Source organism: Centruroides sculpturatus, unplaced genomic scaffold (genome assembly GCF_000671375.1).
Source record: "Centruroides sculpturatus isolate CEXI.00-Female unplaced genomic scaffold, Cexi_2.0 scaffold268, whole genome shotgun sequence".
Lineage (NCBI taxonomy): Eukaryota > Metazoa > Arthropoda > Arachnida > Scorpiones > Buthidae > Centruroides > Centruroides sculpturatus.
The window spans coordinates 220,833-245,359 of NW_019384499.1; the positions used below are offsets into that span (position 1 = coordinate 220,833).

At 27.0% G+C, this 24,527-nt stretch overlaps 1 protein-coding gene across 3 annotated transcripts in view; it reads right to left on the reverse strand.

The window, feature by feature from the left end:
- LOC111622000 (moesin/ezrin/radixin homolog 1-like) overlaps positions 1-23,472 on the reverse strand; it is a 76,712-nt gene extending 53,240 nt beyond the window's left edge. For 2 of the 3 annotated variants that reach the window (XM_023364297.1, XM_023364295.1), the window contains exon 1: positions 23,335-23,472. The gene's annotated coding sequence lies outside the window, so the exon portion shown is untranslated. The remainder of the gene's footprint in view (positions 1-23,334) is intronic. The other variant, XM_023364296.1, reaches the window with a different exon arrangement.
- Between the last annotated feature and the right edge of the window lie 1,055 nt (positions 23,473-24,527).

Sequence of the window (24,527 nt, forward strand, 5' to 3'; positions counted from 1 at the left end):
AAATTCAGACAGTTTTCTGATGATATCCTTTATACAAAATTTGGGTTTTCAAAAACCTGTTTGCTTTATAATGTAGAAATATTAAAAAAGAATGAAATTATTATTAATAAAAGAAAAGCTTCTATTCACACTTTAAAATAATATACTGTATTTCAAAAAACTGGTTATTTAATTTTAATTATATTCGACTCACCAAATAAACCATATCCAGTTCATAATCCAGTAGAAAAATTCTTTTTACGAACGTTTTCGTCTATATGTAATAGACATCCTTAGGTATTAACGATATCAAACTAACGGCTAGTAGAATAGAATGTTTTTGAAAGACCTTTCAAACATTCTATTCTACTAGCCGTTCGTAAAAAGAATTTTTCTACTGGATTATGAACTGAATATGGTTTATTTGGTGAGTCGAATATACTTTAAAATAACGAATTTTTCCAAATTACATAAAATAAAACTTAAATATTTAAAACAAATTTTGAAATCAAATTTGTTTATAAATTATGATTTACCAGAAGATAAACAGTAGAGCATCGATTATCTGAGAGTCAATTATCCGAAATAATTCCAGTTGGCAAATTTACATTTTTGCCAGTGCTTTGGTGCTGCAATCTTTGGCTGTCTTGGGCTACTCAAATACTTTACGTTTTTGATACTAAATTAACTTATGAAGTATAATTTTTTGTTTTTATATTTTTCAATATATTTATTTTGTTTGTACAAAATAAAAAAATAATTTTTAACAATACAATAGTCTTCGTTAGGCTTAACATCGACAAAAATTCAACGCAAAGTGACACGCAACGGAGAAAAATTTCAACATGGGATAGGTTAATATATTTTTTCTTACATAATCAGTTATCCGAACAACCCCAGTCCCCAATTGATTCGGATAATCGATGCTCTACTATACTGGTACATTTCTTTCATAACAAACTTATATAATATATATTGTATGACAAAGCAATTAAAGATCAATATCTCTCTTATTTTGAACTTTTAATTTTAAAACTTTAATTCATAAGTAATACTTATTTAATATCATTCTTTAACTTTTTATAAAGCAAATCAATGTTTTAGACATAAAACACCCATTATAATATAGTTAAAAACAAACTTAAAATTGGTATTTATTAAAATTATCTGTATAAATAACAATTCAATATAAACTACATACCATTAATAGATATCATTTTTGAATATGTCAAACAAATTTAATAATGAATTTTATTGTTATTATGTTTAAAATCTAGATAAGAATTGTTTTATGTGATGAACTTTTAAGTTTAACACTAGGATTGCTTAAAATAGTATTACTATAAAATTAGAATTTTATACATGTTCTAATATAAGCTAACTCACCAAATCTGGATATAAATATACAATCTATAAATACTACTCATTTATAATTAGATTATTATTGAAGAAGTTTCAAGAAAATTTTACAATAAAATACTTTTAAAAAGTTTCATAGTTTTATTCCATAAAACTGACTGACATTTAAAATATTTTTAACAATTTAATACAAAGAGAAAGCATAACAATATGGCTCTAAGACAGTTCTTAATAACTATTAAAATGTATTATAAAATTTATAATTTAATAAATAAATAAAGCTATATAATTTACATTGTGATAAATTAAGAAACAAAAAAAATTTATTTAAAAATGAAATTTTTTAAATGTGCCATATTTGTATAGCTTATCCAATTAATTATAATTATTAAATGAGTTATTGAAAACAACTTATATATTGCAAAACAATTCAATGTTTTTAAAAACAATTTTGCTGATAAAGTTTAACTATACCACAATAATAAACATATTTCAAAATATCTAACCAAGGTTAAAAGTAACTTAAAAATACCAAAATTATAGAAAAATTATTAAAATACAGGTCAATCAGTAGATAATTATTTTCCTCATAAAATAAATACTATATTCTTGTTATTTTAGTCCTGATATATGCATTAATCATATAGTACATTAAATGTATAAGCACTAATTTTTTTCTTTATTTTCTTTGAAAATTCTACTGTAACTGAATTTATGGAAGTTACTATTAATATAGTTTCTGTATATTAACAAGAATTTTAAAAAGTTATTCCATTCTCAAATACTTTATTTTCATTTTTAAAAATCTAGCTTCAAATTGGTTATTAATATTAATATATCTCTTAATTAATTAATTGGCAATTTAGAATTTTAATTTCTAATATTTCTTAAAAATTCCTTTTATCTACATTTTCTCATTTATATACAATCAAATCCTTCTTTAGCAATATTTAGTAAAATAAAAGTATTGTTTTAGAGAGATTTACTGTTATAAAGAGAATTTTTTAAGAAAGTTTCCTCTTTCTCATTTAACACTGTTAGACTGCAGAGCTATTTCTACAAAGTTAGACAATATTAAAACATAAAAATGATGTACTAGAGGAGGAAAATAATAAGATTACAAGATATTTCTACAGTTTGTGTTAAACATCAAAATCTAACACAGTCAAAACTTAAATCATCCCAGTTACTTTCTTGTTAAGTCATTTTTAAAGTAAAACTAAACTAATTCTAAAATATAATTTACAGAGAATGCTTTAAATATATTTAGTAAGTGTAAATTGCAACACTAAGATATCTCTGTACACTTTCTAAGAGAATTTTATGTTAAATGAACTTAAGCACTAAAATATTAAAAAAAACATGCTAAATCTGGCAACTCTGCTCTCATCTGTACTCAGGCCTACTGATCAAAATAAAAACTTAATTTACTGCATTATTGTTATAGAGAAAAAAAATACTATATTTTACAAGCAGTAAAAAGAAAAGTATTGCTAAACAAAGGTTTATGGCAATAGAGGATACTGTTCAATTGGGAGAAGTTTTGTTAAGATAATACAAATTGTGTAGAAAACTATATCATCATCAATATAATGATAAATTCCACTTTAATTATTGTACCATAATTTGATTGTGTTGTAATTTTCAATGTAATTTCTTTATATTATGAAATTGAATAGATATTAAAGATAAAAATATTCAATTAAATAATTTTATCATGTCAGCAATAAAGTAACTTTTATTTTTAAATTTACAACTCCATTATCATTAATCTATTAAGTTTTACTCATTTTTTTTATTCATACAATTTATATATATATAATATTAAAACACTTAAAAAGGTAGTTATGTATTTTTTTAACAATTTAACATTTAGATCATAACAATCTAATAACATTTGAATGTTTAATAAAATTATATATTCAAATGTTATTAGAATTAGAAATATATTATAAAGAGGAAATGTTTGTAAGTATGTATGTAAGTAAGTTTGGACATAGAAGGTAATCGAAACCTCTCATCCAATTTCAAAAATTCTTTCACCAATATTTAGAATGGAACTTCAGGGTGGACATAGGCTGTATATTATTCCGTTAAACATTCATATAAATTAAAAGATATAATCTAGGTTAAGGCTTTTATGTCCAACAGATGGCACTACAAGTATGATGCCCTAAGTTTGCTTTTCTGTGAGGCATTATGCTTTTCTGTGAAAATGAACTAAAGCAGATCATATTCTATCTATTTATATAAATAAAAATGTAATGTTCGTTTGTTCCTACCGATTCCTTTGAAATTTTGACACAATGCTGCATTCGAATACGCACGTGTTTTTATATAATATACATGTTGAAATTCAACCCCATTAAAAAGAGATGGTTAGGATTAAGGCTTACGGTAAAAAACTCTTGCTTCTATTTATATCATTTTAGATGCAGGTTTTTGCATTTTTGATTGCGTTTTAATAGGGTATGTCAACAGAATGTACACTAAGAAGAAATTTTTCGATATTCCCCCCACGGGGGAGAGAGACAGGATTAAGGCTTACCGTGAAGAACTTGGCTTCTATTATACTATTTTAGATGCGGGTTTTTGCGTTTTAATAGGATACGTCAAGAGAATGTACACTAAGTAGAAATTTTTCAAAAAATTCCCCCCCACGGGGGAAGTGTTATAAATTTATAATAGATACATTTTGAGCCATAACAACGCGTGACGGGGTTTTTCTAGTTAGAAATACAGTATAGTCAGTCATCAAAAAATTGTTTTTCTGCACTCTCATGTTTTGCTCACTCACTTGTACAAAAATTCTATGATGATTCATTGATTCCCAAATCACTATTTCTATTTCCCTCATGACTGAAAACAGTGTTGTGTTGTAAGAATTTTCAGCTCAGATATATTATTTTGTATGTCTGTACGTATGCACGTGTACATAAACTATTCAAAAATTGTTCAATACAGTAGAGTGTCGATTATCCGAAAGTCAATCATCCAAAAGAATTCCAGTTGGCAAATTTAAATTTCGCCAATGCTGTGGTGCTGCAATCTTTGGCTATGTCTTGGGCTACTCAAATATTTTACGTTTTGATACTAAATTAATTTCTGAAGTATAATTTTTTATTGTTTTTATATTTTTCAATATATTTATTTTGTTCGTACAAAATAAATAATTTTTAACAATACAATAATCTTCGTTAGGCTTAACATCGATGAAAATCCAACGCGAAGCGACACGCAATGGAGAAAAATGTCAAGATGGGATAAATTAATATATTTTTTCGTACATAATCGGTTATCTGAAACATCGATCTTCCGAACAACCCCAGTCCCCAATTGATTCGGATAATCGATGCTCTACTGTATTTATTTATAAATGTTGCAAATTTGTTTTTTATTACTGATAATTTTTAAATTTGGACTTCAAATACAAAATTTAGTGCACTGGTGATTGTTTAGTTGCCAACTCATCGACGAAACAGCAACTAAATCTTTAGTGCCCTATGAACAGTTGAATTCTGTTTTCTATTTTAAAAAGCAAAAGTTTCATTGCCAAAAACATAGGATATCCTGAAATTAAGAAGTACAATTGCTAACAGAATGGAATACATTTATTTGCACGTGAGCACTTGCAAATAAATGTATTCCGTTCTGTTAACTAAAACTGTTATTATGCTCTAGATCAGTGGTTCTCAAAGCGGGTGCCGCGGCACCTTAGGGTGCCTCAAGAACGCCGCGAAATTTTTAAATAATTAAATTAAAATTACTTAAAATAATTGAATTAAAGTATTAAATTAAATAAATAATTAAAAGATACCTTTATAATAACAACTTTTGTTTTGAATGCTTTTGTGTTGTTTGGAAATAAACTTACTTACTTTAATAAAAAACTTTTAATTTTTTCAAAGTCTTCTCATCCTTCATATCTTTACTAACCGTAAAAAGCAAAATAATAAATAATAATAATAATAATAGGGGTGCCGTGAATTTTGTTTAATAATTTCAAGTGTGCCACCTGACAAAAAAGTTTGAGAAACACTGCTCTAGACATTAAGAAACAAAGTTAAGAAACAAGTTCTCAAACTGTCCAGCATAGTGCCATAATATGATACTAAAAATTGTAAAAAATTATGAAGTAATAATTTAAAAGATGAAAGCGACAAACTACTATGGGGTTAAACAAAATAGGTTTATTGAAATAAGTGTATAAAAAAACTTCATTCTTAAAAAATCCCAACCTTTAAAATGCAGCTTATTTTGCTAAAATACCAAAAGTTTTTGGCCAGTTTCACTGACCACCTTCAGGTTCAAACAAAAATGGTGTACCAATGGGAAGCCTGGTTTCAGGGTTATTATGTGAGATGGTATTAAGGTCTCTAGAAAATAACATATTGCAGAAATATGAAGGGAGTATGCTATTGTATACAAGATATGTAGACGACGTATTTATTATCTGGAAGGAAAAGCTAGACACAATAAAATTCATAAGGGATATAAACAGCAATAAACATGGCCTGGAACTAGAGCTGGAGCAGCAAGGCCAAAAAAGGATACATTTCTTGAATATAGAGGAAGATATAGAAGAAGGAAAAATTGCTAATAATGTATATCAAAAGCCAACGTACGTTCTGGAGCTGATACCATTGGGCTCCCATAACCTGGCAAACTACAAGCTAGCAGCATTTAGAACACTGTTTAAAAGGGCATACATGCACTATAGCAAGATTCAAGACACAAGAAAAGTTGAATACATTGCAAAGCTAGCAAGAGAGACAGGAATAAAGCAAAGTAAAATAAAAGATTTAATACAGAAAGCACAAAAAAAAAAGAGATATTGAACACAAGGAGAAGAGGAAAGAGGAGGAGTTCACGTAATGGAATACAAGGCACTGTTAACCAGCATATACAAGAAAATAGGAATAGCAAGTAATAAGAAAATAGCCTATAAGAGAAACCCTACAATATTTCAGATGTTAAGAAATGACAAAGCACCCTTAGACAAAAAATTGGTTCCAGGGATTTACAGAATACCCATTACATGATAAAAGGTACCAAAAGGAAATGTATTATATAGGGGCCACAAAACAATCACTTACTGAAAGGTTGAAAGAGCACAAAAGGAATATTAGATATGAGCAACCAGTCACGGTGTTAGCAAATTATGTGATCGCAGAACCAATGGAGGCTTCAGTTAATTGGGATAAAGCAGAACTTATACAAAAAGTTGCAAGCAGACAGCATCTAAAGTGCAGAAGCATGGGATATTAATAAGTACAATGAAAAAGGGCAATCTATAAATTTTCGGGAATAGTATAAACTACTATTGACATGGAAAACAGCGGCTTTGCAAGTTTAAAAGAGCAAACTGGGCTTGTGCATTCGAATCTATGATAGTTTGTCTTTTAAAAAAAGCATTTAGAATTTCAGTCTGGCAAAAGAATTTTCAGTTTGAAATAAACTTTTTTGTTCAAGCCTGAAGAAAGTCAGTGAAGCTGACCAAAAACATTCGGTATTTTAGCAAAATAAGCTGAATTTTAAAGGTTGGTTGGAGCATTTTTGACGTATTGCAGTAAGTGCAGTTGGAGATATAGTTAAAAAATGGGATTTTTTAAGAATAAAGTTCATTTTAATTAGTTGACAGTGTGATTCACCAAGGTAAATAAACCACTAATATTTCATACTATAAGCAGGGGTGCACAACCTGCGGCCCGCGGGCCACATACGGCCCCCTATCAATGTTTATGCGGCCCGCGGACGGTACAGGCCAAATCCCTTCTTTCGAAGTTTCTAAGTGTAGAACTTTTTCCCTTTCACAAAGTCATTAGCACCCAACTGTTTTATGACTTTCCCTGAGGTGAGAAATGGGGGATTGTTCTATAAATAAGTCTATTTCTAGCTAACACTTTCTGGTTTAGATATCGAATATTTTAAAATGATGTTAGAACGTCATTTCCGATGTTATCGGGAAGTTTCTATTTTGGCGGGAAATCTTCAATTTTATGCTTCGGAAAACTTGCCTATTCGTCTAAATAGCGTCAAATAACAAAAATAAGTGAAAATAGCGCTGAAAAACCATGAAAATAACGATTTTTTAGCATTTGTTTACATTCTAGATTCTGATTGGTATAGTCGAATTTGAATCAATCTTTTCTGAAAAGACGCTTATTCGTCAACCTAATGTCATTCAAACTAGAAAAAAACTAACCAGAGTTCAAAAAGGAATGTACAAAAAGCTATAAAACCAATAATTTACAACAATATCTCTCCATAGACAAAGAATAGAAAAAAAATTTTTCACATCAAATTTATTATTATTAAGTTGGACCAAGAAAATTAATACTGTAGTTGGAATAGAGTCATTACGACTAAAAGGAAGCCATTTGCATTAAAATATTTTGGATTTAATAATTATTACAAACCGCGTCAAGCCATAAACTTGTCAACAAAGAGGGTTGTAAAATGATTCCGTGTAGCTAGAAAGCTGCGGTTTTTTTTGTTTGAAAGAAAACAGATATATTTAGGTTATTTAAGTAGTAAATTAATTGGAACTTTTTATTTACTTTTATTTTTACATTCTTTTTTTCGTAAATTTAAAATTAAATTATTATTTTTAATTTTTATTTTATTTGAAATTTAACAGTCGTAAACTGTGATATATTTAGGACAGAAAAAAAAAAAAATTGATTCTAGCGCCAATTTGAAACGAGATATCGCAATTTTAATAATTATATTTAAAATATTCAGATTTTCCACTGCACTGTGTTAATCACTTTTGATTCATTTCTGAACACGGGGGTAAAACTGACGGGCCATAAATATAATTTAGGTAAGAATGGTAACCACATTTATGATGGATTAGTGTCCTGCACCTGGCATGTTGACGATCTGACTCACAAATTCTGAGAAATGGTGGAGACGCCCGGACAGGGGTCGAACGAATTAAGACCTGCCTGGCCACGTGTGCGTAATAGTCTTCTGTCCCCGCCTCTTTAGTCTTTGGTCAGAGTGGATACAGAACAAAGCACGTGGTAGTCTAGCTTGCCTTATCTCAAACATGATTTGTTGCGGGCCTCAGAATTTTCGGCACAATGAGACATTGTTTTGCAGAGTGAACAGTATGGCGCCGGGCATTAAACGCAAGGTCAATCGCGAGAATCATCAGTTTCAAGAAGTGGAAGTGTGGACTAACAAGTACTGTTTTGTGCAACAGAACAACAGCATTATTTGCCTTTTGTGCAATGGAACAATAGCAGTGCCAAAAGAATTCAACCTGAAGCGACATCATGAAAGCCAACACAAGGATTTCCTTCTGCAAGGTACGGAACGCAAACGGAAAATCGAATCGTTACGACGATCACTAATCAGCCAACAAAATGTGTTCAAGAAACAATCTGGAGAATTGGATGCGGCTGTTGAAGCCAGCCTAGAAATATCTGCTTTAATAGCCAAGAATGGGAAACCTTTCACAGATGGCGATATGATAAAAAAGTGTCTTATCATCGCAAGTGAGATGTGTCCTGAGAAGACAGTGTTTTCAAACAATCAGTCTTAACCACATGACGATACAACAAAGAATCTCGCAAATTGCATCAGACATCGCATTAATCACTTGGAGGTCCGGCCCCCAGTCAGTAAACTTAATCCTAATTTGGCCCTTCTTCAGAAAAGGTTGTGCATCCCTGCTATAAGCAATTGAAGTAAAGGTAAACTTAACAAAAATTTCTGGTCTTTTCAGACAGTACTGTTCACTTAAATTCTTCTTAGATTTTGTTCATAACTATAATCAACAAAGACATATTTAAGACAACAAAACTTCAGAACCATTGTCAAAGCATATAGCTTTGTTTACTTTCTGCATCATAAGACATTACCATCACACCTATAGACATGGATGTTTATTTTAATATAGCTTTGTTTAACTGCAAGTTATAAAATGCATACTAAGTAAATTGTGAAATCTTAAGAACACACAAAATACCATAATAGACACTGAATAAACTACTGAATATCAAAGATTAATAGAAGCTTTTAAAGGTAACAACAACAAATTTATTAAAAAATAAAAACATACATTTTTCACAAGATCTTTAATAATATTAAAATTATCATTTCAGACATTTACAATAGGAAATAGAAAAAAACCAGTCAGAAAATAACTATCATTCCTAGCAAATGATGGCAGCCTAATGGTCTAGCATTAATTATAAAATTTGAATCTAATTAATAGTTAACTTAATTATAGCCTGAAAACAATCCAATAAAAAATAAAGATTGTGTTAATATATATCAAAATGAATTCAAAATAAGTTCTTTGAATTTTGAATTAATGTTAATTAAAGTTTGACAAAATATAGAGATAAGCTTGTTAATACAATATATAGAATATAACATCCAGATTGTTAAAAATTATAATAGACAACTCAATTATCGTCTTTTGTTTTATAGATATAGTTTAGAATCACAGATAAATATTACTCTGATCACATCTCAGCAATCAAATTTTGATTAATCATTATTCCTTTATTAAAAAGAAACTTCCTTCACCATTAAAACAAATGACAACTCATGTTTAGGAGATAAAGATACACATTCATTTTATAAATTAGCAAGAGTCTAATTAATGAAAAAATTTATTGTTTTACAGTAAGTCCCCACTTAATGCCGATTCTATATAATGTAGTCTGCTGAAAGCCTAAAAAAAAATTTTTTTTTTTGGGAAAGATATATCATTATGTGTGCAATAGGTAATATTGACAAGAATTAACTGATAAATGCATAAATGAAGTGTGGAAGAAGTTATTTAACACACATTATCATCAAATTGATACAAAAACAAGTAAAACGACAAAACCATATTTGGGACAAGACTATGTCTTGAAGACTCACTACTAAGCGATGCATTTTTGATGAAATTAACCTATCCAATTTCGAAATTTCTCTCCGTTGCATGTTGGCCCGAGTTGAATTTTTGTCAATGCATAACGAAAATTTCCCTAATTTGAAAAAATAATCATGGCTATTGTATCTTCCGAAATTATTTTTTTATTTTGCACAAACAATATACAGTTTAACCTGATTATAAACGGTATCGGATGTAATGACAACCCTAATATAACGTCAAATTTTAATCAATTCCGTAATTTTACTACACTAGATAATGTTAAAAAAACCTGCTGTGACAACATAAAACCCTGTTTTAATGTCATATTTGAAGCACTCCCAAATTTTATAAAATTAGATTACAAATTTTATTTAACAAAGAAAATACGTGTTCAGTCCTAGGGACAGAGTCCACTTCCTAGGACAACCATGGGTGATACTATCACCACCTGAAATCAGTTTGCCTGTTTGTAGAGTGTCGCCATTTTGTACTTTATCTTGACTCGGTTCTCGGTCCCGAGTACCTACAAGTCTGGTATTTTTTATGTGCGCATGATTTGGGCACCTAATACTCTGTGCCAAATTGCAACTCCCGACATGTACTCCTTCATACCTCTAAGCTGGTAACACAGCAGGCAATATGATTTTATAAACAAGACAGTCTTGTCAATAACTTAAAATTAAAGTAAAATTTGTTTATTTTTGGTTTCATGTTCCCCTTTCCCTATTTACTCTATGTTAAAATGGTCTCGTTTAATGCTGTTTCATTCAGCACTTTGTCATCTAGGAATGTATCACATGTCAAGCAGGGTCTTACTGTATTAGAAAATAGTGGTTTGTACAAATGAGTTAAGAAGAAAATAAAGTTGTTATGCTTTTTTTTTAAGATAAACAAACTCATTTATTGATGAAAGATTAAAAATCACACTGGCTTATGATTTATAGTTTCTAAAATATTTTTGGGTCATATACTACAGTGAATATTATAATAAGTAGCATATGGTATAATTCTCTACAATCTGGTAAGTGCAATGTAACAAAATACAGAAATTGAAGGGAATGTCAGAAAATTCAAATATGTTCTATTGTGAAATACTGACAAAGACCAAATCAAACATACACAATCAAAACCCTATATATTAAGCAAATACACCCACAACTGCCGTAAATGACCAATCAAATTAGAGTGAAAACATTTTTGTTTCATTAAACTTTTCACTGGAGTTGATTTCTGAAGTGTGAATTTATATTCTGGTAATTGAAAACTTACATATATTTGAGTTTCATCTTATTTCATTTTCTATACAAATTTAATATTTTTAGTTTATCTGAAACTGATAAAGTTTTTTTCATCAAATTAAAAATTTAACCACCACATATATCTAATTAAATTTTTTAATCATTCTCATTATTACTATTAGTATTAGATTTCATAATTCTTATCATACTGATGCTTATTAAAATGACTTGGATTATTATACAAATTGAAGTCTCTAGTATATTAATACAAATATACTAGAGACTTCAAAAACTAACAAATTATTTATTTTTTATTTGAAAAATATATAATTCTTCAAATAAAAAATACACAATATTCAAAAAACTTTTAAATCTCTGTTCTTTTTAAAAACATGCATTCTATTAGTTCTACCTGGTGTAAACCTGAGGATGACCATTAAAAACGGAAGAAAACATTTGTTTTTCATTTAATTAAATCTACTCCATGCTGGTTTGTCAGTAATTGCATATTTTTATTGCCTTATACCAGTAATTTCATGGAGATGAAACTTTTATTCAAATAAGAAATTACAAGTTTAGCTTTAAAAGAAGCTACATATCAAATATTCATTTATAAAGTTATATTTACTTTTATTAATTTATTTTAAAATTACATTAAATATCTTTTCCAAAACTTTTCCTTCATTAGAAAAAAATTTTTGGATTTTTTTGCTGTTCATTTCTAAGTGCTGTTCATTTCATTTAGAAAAACTTGCCAGAGTCCTACATTTCAAAAACTCTTCAACTGTTTCTACTAACAATTACTTTTTTTTATCCTCCTCCAAAATCTCAACCAAGTTTCATCTAACTTCTATTGAATATATTTCTCTCTCATACCATTTCTACTGTTCTACTTCTTGCAACTTTTATATTCATGTATTTTTATTAAAAGTACTTGCTTGTGCTCCATTATCTATTTGTTTTTTTCCTATCTCTGATTTTAATTAGGTGCTACATTATTCATATACAAAAAAAAAATCTTTATCCAATTTGTTCTCTCTGTCTGAAGATGAATTTGGAACTCTATTGAAAGTACTAACAAATACGATTTTAATTATATATATATTTCTGTGTTTTCTCAGTTATTTCAGAAAATTAACTCAGAAAAATTTTTTTTACTTGTAAAATTTGGCATGTTTTATGTATGCATGTAGTTTCTATAAAACTACTAAAAAAGTTAAATTTTAATAGAAAAATCATACACTATGAAAAAATTTAAATTATTTTTAGTAAATATCTTACTAGCCTTATAAGTGTAACTCAGTTTAAAATGATTCAATTTACAGTGCTTCACTAAAATGGCACTTTTCAATTATATTCATGTTTATTATTTTTCAGCACTTATCTTATTCTTAAAAGGGATGTTGAGTTTTGCTTTATTACTTTTTCTTTTAAATCTTTGTTTAGACCTTGCACTACTATACATTTAATAAATGATAGCGTAAATAATGGTATGTTTTTAGGCTTGTGTGTGTAAGGGGGTAAGGGAAATAAAAATAAATGCAGTGTTTTGATTTTAGATGGAAGTATAGAACCTAACTCTCCATATTATTGAGTTAATTTTTTATAAAATTCTTGTAATTTTTTTTATAAAATCTAATTATTTAATTTTTTTAAATTGAATTTTCACATATTATTGGCATTTAAAAGAAAAAAAAAAAGCTCTAAGTGTCACAGGAGGAGGTGCCAAATGAAAAAAGTCACTGACTGACTACATATACATGAATCAGAGTTGCCAATTTTCAGGGGTTGATTTCTCTGCCCCCAAATGCCTACAGAATTATGAATACCTCATTTGAAACAGACTTTTTCTTTGGTAGTGCACAAAATTTTAAATTTTTCTATAAAAGAATTGCCAAAAGTATAAGCAGTTGAAAAGTCGAAAGATTGTCTAAAAAGCTGTATTTTTTTCTTTTCTTCATCTGGCACTGCAGACACTCCTAGATGAAAAAACTACTGGGTCTAGAAAGCTCAAATTTTAAATTTAAGCATTTCTTGTTATCAGTGAGGGACTGGTGAAACTTCCAAGTTGAATTTTACTTTTATCACTTAATTTCATGCCCATATGGATTGAAACAAATGATTTTCATTCAAAATGTTATCCAGAACAGCAAAAGCTCATATTTATGCAAGTTAAAACTTTTTATAATGATTTTACTGATAGCGTATTGAAAGCATTTGATTGGCAGCCATCACATTGCCAAGCATTGGCCAAACTGTACAATGTCATCATCTTAGGCAGGGCTGCCCAAACAGAATTAGTATAGAATCCTTAGAAGTTGATAAAACTTTGCAAATATAATTGATGGAAAAAGAAAATTTCTTAAAGAAACTGATATTTGAAAAAGGTTAGAAATCCCTAATGGTCTTGATGTAATAACACAATAATTAATCAAAAAACAACTGATATCCAAACAAAAAATTGCACCAAATAATGACAATTTTTGACAGTCAAAAATTATGACGATTTAGATGACAGTCAAATTTTTTTTTTAGAAGTTTTTCTTTGATAAAGGTAAGCTTAGCACTTTGAAGCAAAATGCAAAAAACATTAATCAGGTAAAATCTTGGTACCATTTTGAAATTTTTTTACATCTCAGATGTTTTTGTTTGGATCTTTATAATTTATATGTATGATAAATAAAATTTAAAATAGATAGGTCTAAGCCAATTCTCCATAGAGAATGCATACAAAGTTAAGTAGATAAGCCAAATATTGCACGAATCTAACCATTAGATTCGTGCAATATTTGGCAATATCGTATACAACTTGTGCAATATTTGGCAATCGTATAAATATAAATACTGTGAGTATCACTTGTTAATTTAATAATATTCTTATTTTTGTAATTTTTCCTTTCTGAAACTTTTATTTTATATAAAATAAAATTATTTTTTAAGTATTTATTAAAATTCAGCCAAAATATAGAATACTTTATAATTCACTTATAATGACTAAAGTACTTAAATATTTAAATTTTATATTTGTGAAAATGTGACTTCACATATAAATATTAAATTTTTAGTTCCTTTTCTCTAATATTTAAAAATTAAAATTTATATAGCAACATAAAATCTGTACTGAATAACTGCAACTTTTCAAAAATAAATTTAAGTTTTTCTATTCATATTTTGATAAGCTCAGCAACTTAAGCATTAAATATTCATAAACATATCCAAGTCTAATTATCTTTACAAAAAAGTCTAAAAAAATTTCTGAAATAAGGCTTCCTTCATAAATATTAAAATTATGATAAATACAAAGTATTTCCCAATAAATTAACAATGAATCTGAAATTTTGAAGATTAATTCGTAAAATAATCATGATATGGCATTTTATCAATGTTGAGATTATCTAAATCTTGACAAGTTTATTATATAAAAAACTCATTTAAAACATATCTAAATGTACATAAATCATGAAATAGTTGATAAGTTATAAAATGCTATTTTTTTTCTTTATCAAAAATGAAAAAAAAAATAATGTTATTTTAACTTTGATACTTTATCAAGTAATATATACACTAATATGATTTTTATCAATTTCTAATAAATATTAGCTTTGTTAAACATTTTCAATTAAATAAAGGAAAAAAAAACACTGTTTAAGCTTAAACTCTGTATTAACTTCAATCACTCAATATCATATTTCTGCATAATGCAGGTAGTGTGTAAATAGAGCAACCATTATCAAATATGAAAACAACTTTAAAAATTTGCCAAGATTTTAATGTAATTTACAAGTTTTTTTTTTAAATAATCAGCAATAAAATTTTATATCATCACTGTCATTCTAAAAACTTCATGCACGGAAGTTTTAAATTTTTTATTTATCAACATGTTATTTCTTATCAACTGCCACAAATTTAATGATAATAATCATAAATTTTCCACAAAAACATTCTTTAAGGTTAACAAAAAATTTAAATGTAAGTTAAAACTAATTTTTAAGATTTATTAATTAAATGCAAGCATGATATATAAAATATCAATAAAAAATATTATATTTATAGGAATGATCTTTCAATTTATTTAGTGTAAGTCTATCATAAAAAAAGATTATATGTAACTAGGATCTTGAATATTTCATAATCATTGAAAAAGTCATAATTCGTTATAAAGTTAACAATCTTTAATATTTAGTTCGTTGCATTGTTAACTGCTTATCTTGTCACATTCCATAAAACGTTTACTTTTTAGCTATAAATAAACCTCTAAAAGTTAGGTTGCTCTTTAAGATTTCACAAAAATCAATAAATATTAAACTTTTTTTTATATATTGCCTTGACATATTATATAAATATGTAGCTATTCTAACTAACTAGTTGAAAATATACATGCAGAAGATGTATTCTTGATAATGTTTCAGTTTTTCTACAAGTACAAAGAAACATTTTGCTAATTATCTTATTTTTAGATGATTAATTTTCAAGGAAGACAATTTATAAATCAAATTTCAGATAATGTTTATAACTGATGTTTCCAGGAGTTAAGAGAATAATACTATGTCAATGAAATTCTCTTCCATAATTTATAAATTACCTATTTCTTGTGAACTACATCTAACCTTTCCATTATTAAATGATGTATATTTTTTCTCCACACTACACATATATACAATACTGACTACTACTATATTTATTTCTGAAAGTAGAAACTTATTAATGTCTAGAAAAGCTTTTCAAAATTAATTTCAAATACAGTAGAACCTCGATTATCCGGACTAATTGGGGATGAAGGTAGTCCGGATAAGGAAAAATCCGGATAATCGAAATAGATACTTTAATTTGTCTTTTAATGATAATACAACACGTTTTCTTTTCGATGACATATTGGTAATATTAAAAGTAAATACTGTATTTAAATCGTGATCAAATTTTCAAGAAACAAACGTTCGTATTGAATTTGGACTACTACTGACCAACGCTAACAGACTACCTATTGTTTAAAAGGCCCTCTGGTGGCGCAAGAAGACGGATTTTATAAAATAAAAAGCAGTTGAAACTGCATTTTTATGAATAAAAATTTGACAAACTATTTATCGTTTTATGACGAGTAAAATTTTTTCGTCGCGTTCGCGGCTTTTAAGTAATGCATAAACCTTCGAGGCGCGAGGCCCTTCGGACCGCGAGGCATAGGCGGTGGCCCACGTCGTCCATGCCTTACGCCGCCCTTGGTCATAGAAATGATGTAATTTGAATATAAATTATTTATAAATACGTATGTCAAGTTATATTTTTATTACTACGTAAAATATATTTAAGAGTTTACGACCACTGTGCTGGGTGAGACGTTGTTGAAACAAAAAAAGTTATGCATTCCATCACGTACATAAACAGTGTCGTAATTCGCCAAGTGCAAATCAGCAAATTCGTAAAATTTTTGTTTATTTTGAACAATCCGGATAATCGAAAATCCGGATAATGGAGGTCCGGATAATGGAGGTTCTACTGTAATTAAAAACTCTCTCATTTAGGAACTATTATAAATTTTATTGATAATTATTTAAATAAATTTTTCCAAAAATCATAAAAATTTGTGAGGTGAAAAAATTTCTTCTTCTTTCTTCAATGAGAAGTAGAAAGGATTTGAATCGCTCTCTGCTCTAAGAGAATAAAGAATAAAAGAAAATATCAGACTAGATAATTTGGCACAAATGCATCAATAATATAAATAATACAGAACTAAGAAGGAAGCTAAGATCAAGAACTGAATAAAGAAAACCAAATAAATTTAGAACAAAACAGGACAAAATAAACCATAATGACAAAAGGACAAGGCCAGTTTACTACTAGCCAAAAAGTGAGAGATACTATGAAATTATAATACAGATAGATTTTTAGATTAAACCTATATATATATATATATATACACTAGAAGATACACCCATAACTGCCCAACTTAAAATAGCCAAACTTTTAAATACGATTTTAATATTAATGTTTGTCTTTATTACATTTAGCTCAGAACACAACAGATCTCTACAGTGCACAATTATGAAATTACTTACAAATTTTTCAATAAAATATGATAAAACAGGATTTGTAGGAAAATATATAATTAAAATAAAACATATTTCCTGGAAGAAAAAAAAACTAAATTCTATGACACTCTTAATCCAAATACAAACTTATCACAGATGTAATGATATAGCAGTGCCACAAATGTACTCGTGTATAAATGGCTAGAAATAAGTGAGGAAGGTTTTGTATTGATCAAAATCTATAAAAATGTAAATTCAAAAATGTGAATGTGATTACTTACTTAATAATCAAAATCCAATAATGACCGTCTTGACCTAATTTTTAGAGGTCAAGCAGTCTAACTTCTCAATCATAATAAACATAATAAAAATTAAATTACAAAATTCTACAAACTGGAATAAGAATTGATTTATTTTTATAGGTAGCCAAACTTATTAAAAATTGTTAAGACAACAATTTTTTTTCTATATACAGTAGATCCCCCTATAAATGATCTTTCAATTTATTTAGTGTAAGTCTATCATAAAAAAAAATTATATGTAACTAGGATCTTGAATATTTCATAATCATTGAAAAAGTCATAATTCGTTATAAAGTTAACAATCTTTAATATTTAGTTCGTTGCATTGTTAACTGCTTATCTTGTCACATTCCATAAAACGTTTACTTTTTAGCTATAAATAAACCTCTAAAAGTTAGGTTGCTCTTTAAGATTTCACAAAAATCAATAAATATTAAACTTTTTTTTATATATTGCCTTGACATATTATATAAATATGTAGCTATTCTAACTAACTAGTTGAAAATATACATGCAGAAGATGTATTCTTGATAATGTTTCAGTTTTTCTACAAGTACAAAGAAACATTTTGCTAATTATCTTATTTTTAGATGATTAATTTTCAAGGAAGACAATTTATAAAATCAAATTTCAGATAATGTTTATAACTGATGTTTCCAGGAGTTAAGAGAATAATACTATGTCAATGAAATTCTCTTCCAAAATTTATAAATTACCTATTTCTTGTGAACTACATCTAACCTTTCCATTATTAAATGATGTATATTTTTTCTCCACACTACACATATATACAATACTGACTACTACTATATTTATTTCTGAAAGTAGAAACTTANACGTATCTACCGTCTTATAGGGGGATCTACTGTAATACCTTTTGAAAACCATATTTTTAATTAAACATTTCCAAAATAGCATGGTTTCATCTACAGAATAAACCATTTAAACAAAGTTAAAAGGGGACAAACATTTAAAAATTTTAATGTCATTCTTCACCAGTAAGACGAAACTGTTTAACAAATTGTGTATGTGTACATATATGTAGGAAATATATATATAGAAAAAAATTATATAAAAATTATGAAGGCAAAAAAATGAAATGCAAATAATGTTAAATTTTCAAAAATATGTAAAAGCTATGCAAAGACAATTTTAAGCAGCAAAAAGTTTCATAACTAATATTTTTGGTCTTATTAAAAGACCAAAAACATTAGCTATTAAATAGTTTTTGCTGCTTGAAAAGGTTACAAGTGTCTTATTTACTTTTTAGGCAGTTCTTTTTATTATACTTAAACTAATTTTTAAAAAAAGCTAGGACTGTAAAACATAGATGTCTAGAATGTAGAAATCAACAACCCTTAATCCTGCAAAGCATTAAGAAATTAAAACTTAAATATACTCAATTGCATTTAATAGCTGTCTTTAGGGTTTAAATACACAGCAAAAATCAATGAGTGATTACAGGATGTAGTATCACATGTATATCCAATTTAAAATGTTTACATTTACTTAAACAATTACTAAAACTAGTTGATGATTTAATAAATATACAAAGTTAAAAAAATAATCATTACACAGTTGGCCTAAATGAGTTTAACGATTGCACATGTAACAGTTACATATATATTGTGATATGTAATCATGCTTTGTATATTTGTTAAGCTATCAATTACTCTTAGTAATCATTCAGTTTAAATGGAAACATATGTTAAATCAAATTTACACATTCAACCATTCATTTTATTTTTTGTTCTACATGTACACCTGATGACGGATAACGAATGTGGCCAGAACTTTTTGGGTTTTACTCTTACTTTAAAAAAAGTTAAAAATTAAACTAAAATTAGTGATAAGAAAATGTCATGTGGTGCACAGTTTTAATATTAGATTTGTTTCCTTCTATAAATCATAGTAAACAAGAATTGGTAAAACTGTCCAAAAAGTTAGCTATTGTTTCAATACATATTTTTGCTACAGCACAAGTGACGCAAACAGAATTTTAATTATTTTTCTCAGAGTTAAACTGAATAGAAACTTAAATTTCATAGAATTACATCACTCCTATTTTTTTATTCTCTTATCACACTCAATCATTTGAAAATGCTGGTTTGATGAATAACTGATTTTAAAAATGATTTCATTTTAAAACTTCTAATTTGAATTCTTCCCATATATTCTATAATTAAAAAATCAGTGGTTATGTAGCCTCCATCAAGGTCATCTGCATGATCATTACTGGTTTAACAATTGGTTCTGTATACAGACAGAGAAGAACAAAGTTCTAAACACTAAAAATCATTATATTTGTTGCAACAAAACTTATATCATCATAATATAGTATTTTATTCTAAAAAATGCTTTTATACAATTCATTAGTTTTAAATAGTTTAAAATCCTAATAATCAATCATACCCTTTTAAACCAGTTGAAAGTTTTGATATATATTATATAACTAAAAATGTCAATAATCAAGTTTTGAAATGAAAAAATTTAAATAGAATTGAACAAAAATTCAGAAGAATAAAACAAAATGTTAGGAATATAAAATATGAACAACACAGTATTACAAAATAAACCAAATAAAGTAGTAATAAAATATGAATGTTTAGGATATCTTCTAATATATAAAATGATGAAAATGTTATTTGATAAGATATTTCCATATAATTGGCAGAGATTCAATACCTTTTTTAGTTTTTATAGTAGTTTCTCTCTGTAAAAAACTACAAATTAAACTTCCTACATGTATAAATCATCATTTAATTACAAATTTGAATCGCTATCCTTGTATTTGAAGGAAACTGTTTATGAAAATACTTTCCTTTTAAACATTTTGCATAAAAATGAAAATTTATTAGTAACACTAACTCACTTTCATTAATTTAGTAATATTTTATTTTAGCATTATTGAAGTTTTAACCATAACCACTCTTGATTATTGAAAAATGAAATATCAAATATGTAAATAATAAATTTAGATTTCAGTCTGATTTAATCACAGTCTATTCAGTTATGTTATAATACATAATATTAAAAAAACTTTTAAATTATATAATTAAATAATTGTCATACAAGAAGGAATTTTATTTTGATACAAATCTTAGATCTTTTTGCCTCAAACTTTTAGGATAATATATGCAAAAACATTTTAACATGATAATTAGGAGTAAAAAGTCAGAAAATTTTATTTTTATTCTGGTTCACTTTCAATAATACATTATCCAATTTATGTAAATCTTAAATTTTTATATATAATTATTAAAATTTAGTGTTTATTATGATGATAAAAGTTTTTAATTCCTTAACATATTTTATTATTTGATAATTATATTTATAACAGCAACTTTCATAGAAATATAATGAGAGAATTTTATTATTTTTGCAAATAAATTTCTAATAAAGTATTTCTTAAAAGTACAGTACATGTAGCTATCATATCTACTTTACTATTATATGATCCTTTTAATTCAAATATTTATCAGATTTTGAATAAAACAAATGTAAGCAGTTGTAATGGATAAACAATCTAATTAATGCATTTATAATACAATACAAGTAATTTTATTTTAATTTAATAAACTTATGTTAACTCATTAATATAATTACTAAAAGTGTACTAAAATTAACTCTCAAAACCATAAATTCATAATCTTGCATTAAGCTATACACAATTACTATTTTTCTATTTATGTTAATGTGTGTTTTAAAAATACTTATCGATAAATAACATTATTGAAAATGTAACTTATAAAATCAGTTGCCATTCTAATCATTCATAACTAAATATGTTGAAAATAAATTCTATTGTTGTTTTAGCTATTTAAATATCTAATAATTTTAAATTAAAATTAAAAATAAAATTTTATTACTCATTCAAATTTATAAAATTTACAATAAATATATATTTTTTTCTAATACACTTTAATAATTACTTTAAAAAGTCATTTGAGAAAAAAATCATCTTCAAAAACTGATCACATTTCTTTAGAATGTACTTATTATAATGGTACTTATTTTGAATTAATAATATAAAGCATTAAGTTTTGAATTATATTATATAATAATAAAATTAAAGGCTCTACTTAGAATAAAAGTAGGCAAAATAAACTTGTAAAAACAAAATTAATATTAGCAAGTGTTTTATGTTGAAAAGCGGATTTATCATAGTTCAATAAAGCCGCTTTCCATCTTATACGAAAAAGTCGGGAAGAATCAACAAATCTGTCAACAAAAACATGAGAAACAAGAGAAATAATTAGTTACATTATACAGCGAGACTTCGGTTTTCATCAATAATCCGTCCAAAAACAATTGGCAAAATCCGAAACTGACAAAAACAGAGGTAATTATTTCCATACAAATCAATGCAAATCCAATTAATTCATTCTAGACACTCCAAAATACCAAGATCACATTTTATAGAGAATAAATATTGCATTTAATACAAAAAATAAAGAAATTAATATAAAATGAATACAAAATAATTTATTCTTTACAAACTGATGTAAAGAATAAATGAACATTAAACGTAGCATTTAACATGGCATTCCTAGGCTGCTGGCTCTGGAAACTTTCTTCAGTCCCACGATGGAGCTAAAAGAAAAGGAATGCAATGGAATTGTTTGGCTAGATAAGTGGGCTAATGCTCACACAACGAGAAACTGCACCACACCAAGCAGGAAAATGCGTGGGTATTCCTATATTTTTGCAAAATTAGCAAGAGGTGACTTGGTCGTGCCAAGAAATCAGTGACAAATTTTCCATTAAAAAAAAAACCGAAACTGATAATAACCAAAGTCAATGAAAACAGAGATATTACTGTATATACACACACACTTTAATAAAGAGACACATATGTATTTATTAAAGTGTAAAAGTGCAAAAAATAACACTTTTAATACAACATGCACTATGTGGGAATTATTTTGAACCAACATTCTGGAATCCCATCGTTATTTGTAGAAAGAACACAAAGTCTGCTAATTAGCCAAAAACATTGGATTCTTGAGAAAATTAAATGTCGGATTGTAAAGATTCTTTCAGTTTTTTTTTTAGTTATATTGTCTAGTTTGAAATTGCATTTGTTTTTAATATGGAAGAACAAGATTATATACACTCTGCTAGAATAATAATAAAGTAAGTAAGAAAGATTTATTCATTTATACAAACATTTATTTTATAAAATTGCTATTATAGTAGAAAATAATAATTTAAAACAATTTCACAAACGCTAGCATCTTTCTTTACATTTAAAACAGAATAATAATGAAATATAATTTAGTTTTAAAGCTTTAAAGTTAATTAACTCAGCAAACAAAACTTCATTATCAAAGTTTCAGGTCAAAGACAATTAGCCTCTGTAATATTATATTATATAGAATTTAATAAATTGTATATAAACTCATTACACTCTCTTCTTAATATAATTTTCATTCAACTAAAGGCATTTATAATTTAAAATTACTAATTAATACATTTTTAACTTATTATTTAATAATTCGTAGATATTTAGCGATTAGGAGTAATTAGGAACACGTTAGATATTTACATACCTTTTATTTATACGGGAAAAACTGATTATAATCAAACACAAACAGTGACAGATAGCACCAACAACAAAATGGCTGCTCGGTCGGGGTGGGGCTAATGCGCATGCTCAAAAACGATGACAATTTTATTTTAATTTTCGTCTGTCGAGTGGAGCTTTAATAAAAATCACATGTCCCGTCTTTGTATATTTTTTTCTGAATATTTTATATATAATAATATTAATTTTCTTATATTCGTTTAATTATTTTAATATTATAAAAATAAGTTACGATATTAATATAGTTAAAAATCATGTTTTCGATAGAAGTGATTCGGATTTTTCAATTTTTTAAATAAATGGCGCCATTTATTTAAAAAGTTTGTTATGAATATTCGTAATTAAAGAGTTTTAAATAGAAAACTAAAATGCATTTAATTAATAATAATCATAAAATAAAATATATTGTTCATTTTTTTCATACTTTTTTCGTCCCGTGCACACTGAGAGGGTCTTTTTCAATGTCCATTATTGGTTCCTATAGGCTCATAACAGAGATGGCCGAGTGGTGAAAGACAAAGCTCAATATAATTGGGAAGGACCACTCACAAAAAATTCCTGAGATTGCTCTTCCAGACTTGACGTTGGGTTCCTTAGTAGAGTGATCATTCCCAATCTGCCGTCCTTTAAAAGTTCCTAGAAATTTCAACTAGAATGCACCTAAAAATGAATTCATGTACGAATGAAATTTTCTCATTGTAGAAGGGAAACTTCTTATACATATAATATAAATTTTAAAAATTAACTTTTAACAGTAGAAATACAATTCCACAACTCAATTTTCGAAATATAAATCATGACAATCAGAATTTGGACTATATATATGTATTCTCAATAAATCTTGAAAGTTCTGATTCCGATAGACCTAGACATTCACAAGATATACACAAAATGGCCGAAATAAGCGAAAATAGACCATTCTGTCATTTTTGACTTATTGAAATTAAGTCAAGAATGGACTTAATTCCACAACTGAATTTAAATCCGAAATATATTTTTTAATGTAGTCTACCTTTATTATATTAGGAATTGAATATATATATTTTTCAAAAGAAAATTTCGAGGAAAAACATTTGGCAGCTAATTTACATTTTAAGATGTTCTAAAGAATTTCTCGTTGTAAATCCCTTAAAACATTCAATCCATTTTTATAAATTT